Genomic DNA, 6,318 nt, shown 5'->3' with positions numbered 1-6,318 from the left:
AGGCCCTGAATTTTAGGTTCCTGGAGTTCAAGGCAGGACAACACACAGATGTCACGCAGCCATCTATTGCAGCTTTTGCCCAGAAAGTGCAGGTCTACAGTCTGCATTCACCAAGGCAACAAGCAATCAGTGAAGCCATCATCCAAGATTTTGTAATTGGGTGTTGTCTGCGTGTCACTTGTAGAAAATAAACATTTTAAACACTTTGTTGGGGTAATGGACAGCACGTAAACACCAATCTCTAGAAGAATAATTTCTGAGGAACAGATACCAGAGTTGGTAAGGAAGGTCATGGAAACTATTTTTAAGAAGCTGGAGACCCAGTCGTCCGTGTCATTAACAACAGATCTCTGGTCAGATTGCAGGCTTCGCTCTTTTCTTGGAGTGACTGCCCATGTGTGTTCTGAATCAAAGGATTTCTATGCAATTGAATCTTACCTGCTGAACCGTAGGCGTTTTACCGGTAGACATGGAATTCAGTAGAACGAATTGCTTCTGCCTTTGAGGAAATAACAGAGGAATATGCTGCCAGAAGATAAGCTATATCATCACAGACAATGCTGCCAATATGAAATGCGCTTTCAAAGTTCACATGCCACAACACCAGTCTGATGAGTGTGAGAGTGAGGACGACAATCTAGATGATGAGCACTTGTGGGAGGACATGGATTCAGTGGAAGACACAGAATTACCCTGGACATCAGGTGAACGGCTTTCCTGTTTTGCCCACTCTGACGGCTTGAAGGAGGTGAGGTCAAGCTCCCGTCCACGATCCTGCACACAGGGTCGTGGGGGGGCTGGAGTCCATCCCAGCCAACTTCGGGCGATAGACAGGGTACATCGTGGATTGGTCGCCAGCCAATCGCAGGGCCACACAGAGACATACAACCGTTCACACTCACATTCACACATCTATGGGCAATTTAAAGTCCCCAATTAACCTGATCCCCAGAGCATGTCTTTGGACTGTGGGAGGAAGCCGGAGTACCCGGAGAGAACCCACGTGTCAGAGTTCCCCCCTATGGACCTGGGTAAATGCTGGGTTAGGTCTCCCTCTGGTGGATCCGGGAGAGGTTGGCATTTGCACGCACCTGTCACCGTTCTCGTAATCACACACCTGCACCGGATCTACAATCACCTGAGTATAAGCCTGACAACCAGTCGGCGTCGGATCGTTGCCTATGTCACGTATGTCGACCTCGGTGTTTGTTGAGTCTCAGTTGAGAGAGTTATCAAGTCAAGCCGAGAGTTGTTTGTTGTTTTTGTTTCATGTCAGTCAGTGTCCAGTGACTTACCTCATCGTTTCACCTCCTCTGTTCCAGTTGTACCTGTCGTTTCCTGCATGTTGGATTATCACTGGATATTGTACACCGTCTGGGAAATCGTCATCTGGGATTTACCTTCATCACCCGCACCCCTCACGCCCGTTCCTGCCGCTCATCTACCATCGTGTCATTCAATAAAACAGGGGTTGTTCACTCGCTATCTGACTGCCGTGTCGTTTCGTTCTGCGTTTGGGTTCACTACAACCCTGACACCACGCAGACATGGGGAGAACATGAAGACGCCACCTCTGCTCCCTCGCGAAACGTGAACTTCCTCGCTCGCGAGGTTAGTCTCTGCTCACGCTTGAAGGTGTTTTCTACGGGCTTGCTGCATTCACACAACTATAGAAGCCCATTTCCGCATTAAAGAAAGGGGATGGAAAGTCGAAATTGTGAGATAAAACGTTGTCAAAAAACAAACGCCCCCCTTTGGTAATCGTAGTGGACCGTAAATGACAACCACCTACAAAACTAAGTATTGAGCAAAGGCTGTGAATACTTATGTACATGTTATGTTTTCATTCTTTATTTTTAACAGATTTGAAAAAAATTGCAAAAAACAGTTTTCACTTTGTCATTATTATGGGTTGTTGTGTGTAGAATGTTGAGGAAAATAATGAATTTAATCCATTTTGAAATAAGGCTGTAATATAACAAAATGTGGAAAAAGTGAAGCGCTGTGAATACTTTCCAGATGCACTGGATATTGCGGCTGTGTCACACTAAATGTTACGGAAAAAGGAGGCTTACTGATTCTTGAGAATCATTCAAATACTGTTGGTAAAACCCAGCCATCCCAAGGAACAATCTTATCTTTGATGGAGAGGGTCTTCTCATCCATCAAATCCTTCTCACACAATGGCCTTCACCTTCTCTGGGTCTGTGGAGATGCCATCCTTTCCCACAATGTGCCCCAGGAACATCACAAACGGCCTCATGAAGTACCACTTCTTTGGGTCTAGCTTCAGGTTATGCGCTTTTACCTTCTCTGACACCATTTCCAGTCTCTGCAAAGCTAACTGTTCATCAAGAGCAAAGACAAGGATGTCATCCAGATAGCACAAGAAGTTTTGATCACCAAAGATGGCCATGATCGCCTCATGAGCATGACAGGACGTTTGCACAGTCCCTGCGGAAGATTGGTCTTTTCCAGTATGGTCCGCTCACCATCTGAAAATCAACCTCGACAAGACTTCTCCTTCCGGAAATAGGTTCTCGTACCCAGGACCTGACTGTTAACTTTGGCAACTCCAGGTCAACGCTGACTTTGACTGCTAGGAACCTCGGTTTGACACTTAACAGCCAACTCTCCCTGACTCCCAACATTACAGCGACGATACGATCCTGTAGATACACCCTCTACAACATCAGGAGAACACATCCCCTTCTCTCTCAGAAGGCAGCACAGGTACTGATTCAGGCTCTTGTCATATACCACCTTGACTGTTGTAACTCTCCTGGCAGGTCTCCCTGCTACCGCAGCTTGACTGGTCTTTAACCTTCCTATATTCTCCCACACTACTCCACTCCAGTGGCTGCCCGCATCTAGTTCAAAACTTTGTTCTCGTACGTACTGTACTGTGAATGGATTGGGTACAGTCTACATCCAGGACATGGTCAAACCCTACATCCCAACCTCTCCCTCCCCACAGGCTTCTGTGGATGGTGGTTCTATCTGATGGTGGTTGCCCCTGCAGTGGTCCTGCTGTGCGCCTGGCTTACTACTCACAATTACTTGAATCATTTCTGTGATAGGAATTGCATGTACTATACATTGTTCATTCTGTACACATGGCATCCATTGTAGTCTGTCCATCCCGGGAGTGGGATCCCTCCTCTGACATTCTCCCTAAGGTTTCTTCCCTTTTTTCCCTCTTGTAAGGGTTTTTTAATTTTTTGGGGAGTTTTTCCTGTGCCGATGGTGGGTTTCGGGGCAGAGGATTTTGTATGTGTACAGACTGTAAAGCCCTCTGAGGCAAATTTGTAATTTGCGATAATGGGCTATACAAAATAAAATGAATTGAATTGAACCTGCACACTCAGCTCTGCATCTGTCAAACTGCTTGTTCCTCCCTCACTGAGAGCAAAACACTCAACAAGATCACTGTCCTGGCTCTGAAAATGGTGGAATGAGCTCTCCAATGACCCCAGGGCCGCTGAGTCTTTTTATCTTCCGCCGCAAACTATAGACACACCTCTTAACTATCCCTTGACTTAAAAACAAAAAAAACTCAGCACTTAAATTGCACTTAATGGCTCTTGAAATTGCACTTTCTTGTTTCTTCTTCTGAGTTTGTATCCTTATCATTGAAATGCACTTATTATAACTCGCTTTGGATAAAAGTGTCAGCTAAATGACATGTAATGTAATGCAATTCACCAATCAAGTTCCAGCTTGATATTCTCCAGCTCTCCACTCATTCTTTGCCAGATCGTCAGTTCACAACTGATGCTACGACTAAAAACGGTCAGGAATTGTTGCCACCTTGTAATGTCTTTTGTCTGCCTCAGCCTCAGGTTCTCTGCCCCTTCTGGATTCCCCGCAACCTGCATTGTGGAATCAGCCTGTCGACCATTCCTCCAGCCTGCTCACCACACCTGCTCACATTCCTGCCCCTGGTTCTTTATAATAAAGACTGTTGAACCAGTTCTGCTCTTGGGTCCGGCACCACAACCAATATGACACTCAGAGGTTTTAGCCGGACCATTTGTAGATGTTGTCACAACAGGGTGGAGTTGGTTAGGGGATTACTTCCACATTCAATTGCATTTTGTATGAGTTTGCTATAATAACAGGAGCAACATTCAACTAAAACAATGTGGAAGCACCCTTGGCTAATTAAAAAACTAAGATGCTTCTTCAGGTTGGAGGTGGAATATTTGGACGCTGAAAGGAGGTTGTTGCTGGCAAGCGGAGGTTGCACTGCTGTTATATTCCGTTCTCCCTTCTCTTTCTTTAACATGACATGCTTATTGAATTTCCAGGATATAAAAGGAATTCCTGCCCTGGTTCTGTTGTGCCGGCTCTGGCACCTGGTCCACTTCAGACTCCGTTAGCAGCTACTGATCACGCAAGAATTTTCATTCGTTTTCATGTTGGAGCTTCAGGGAAATGCATCAAGTTGCCTTCGTTTATTTAGAGAGTGAATAAACTCGTGAAACAGAAGTACGGCCATGTAATCCATTGATTTCAACAATGTAACTGTATTCTGAATACCATCTATTTAAATTGTAACTGTAACGGAATACAGTTACTCATAATTTGTATTATAAATACGTAATGCGGGGAAATGTATTCTGTTACTCCCCAACACTGGTTAGGGGGACATATAGTAAGTTAACTGGAGCCTATGCACATGGAACATGGAAATTGAAACGTTGCATTTCTTATTATTCCAGGTTTATTACCTGGTTCCCTTTTGAACAAAATAAACAAACAAATGAGGAATCCTGAGTAATGTCCTATGTATGCCGGGTTGCCCTTTCCGTGGGGAGAAAACGGAACAGTAATAAACCAACGGTTCGGAGCACGTCAAGCTAAGTCCGCAACCGCCCTAGCGGCATTGACCAGTGAAGAAACACCAAAGGAAGAGGAAAAGGCCGAATAGACCCCTCTGTGCAGCAGCGCCTCGGTCAGTGCAGGGAAAGGAAGATGGATTCAGCAGAATTAGTGGCTCTAAAAGGAAAGCGCGCAAAAGCACAGGCCTCTTTCACCAAGAGAGACAAAAAGCTGTCCCTCACTGGAGACCTCCTAGAAAAAAGGGTGCTTATCGACGAGATCAGAGCACTTGGTGTGGACTTTGGAAAGTTCCACGACACTGGTCTCGAATATGTTGATGCCCTAGGAGAAGTGGAAAGCGAGGAAGAAAAATCAAGCAGAGAATAGGCTCACGTAGAGGAGAAGATGGCGACGTGCCTTGCCACCTATACAGAAACACTCCAGCTCGCTAAGGAGACGTTATGCCCAGCAGACAAGCCAGAAAGAAAGCATTCTCCAAAGCTACCTCAGGCCAAAGAGTATCGTCTCAGTTGAAACCACGCTTGGACTCGTTGCACAGCCTGTGCCGATGAGACACACGCTGGCAGGCTGTTTGCCTGCAAAGTCTTCAGGGAAAGGGATCTCCAGAAGAGAAAGGCCCATCTGAAGACCCATGGAATATGCAATCGGTGCCTGTGCTTCCACCTGAAGGATGGCCGTTGCAACCCAAAGTTCCTCTGCAGTAAAATGGACTGCCGCAAAGAAGAGCCTCACCACTATCTGCTCTGCCCCAAGTGCATCGCTCAAGAGAAAGATGCTGGCCACGAGGCGCTAGGTACCAAAAGGATGGAGAGAAAAGGCCTCGGGCAAGCAAGAGGAGCTCCTGGCGAAAGTCACTCCGGAACTAAGAGCAGAATTCAGGAAGGCATTTTCCAACAAAGCCTCAACCATAATCTGCACTGCTGGAGGTGGACTGAAAGAGTACCCAGTTATAATTATGTTACTGGAAGTGACGACGAACTCAGGCCAGCTAATAGGCACTCTTATCGACCTTGCCTCTGACACCAACTACATAACAAACAACGCTGCCCAGCACCTTGGACTAATTGGTGAGAGCATCAAATTAAATGTCCACGGAATAGGAGGAATGACAACGACAGTCACAACCAAGAGGTACTCCCTGCGACTAAGAGTGAAGACCATCAAGGGGACGGTAATGGAGCATAAACTACTCTTCTACGGCCTGGAGAGTATTGCAGAGATAAGTCAGCCGGTCACTCCACAACAGCTGCAAAAGATCTTTCCTGACATTGCTGCAGAAGAGCTGGTCCGCCCTGAGCACATCGATCTTCTGATCAGCCACAGGGAAGGTCATTTTGTTCCACAGCCGTTCAAGTTGGAGGGAGATCTAGTCCTCTGGGACGGCCCATTGGGCAAAGCTGTTGGCGGTACTCACCTTGAACTCTTCGAGGTAGTAGACCTAATGCTGCACCAGTCTGAAACTCACTTTGCAAG

The sequence above is a fragment of the Gasterosteus aculeatus genome, chromosome 14 (assembly GCF_964276395.1).
Source record: "Gasterosteus aculeatus chromosome 14, fGasAcu3.hap1.1, whole genome shotgun sequence".
NCBI lineage: Eukaryota > Metazoa > Chordata > Actinopteri > Perciformes > Gasterosteidae > Gasterosteus > Gasterosteus aculeatus.
Note: the sequence above shows the minus strand (reverse complement) of the source record.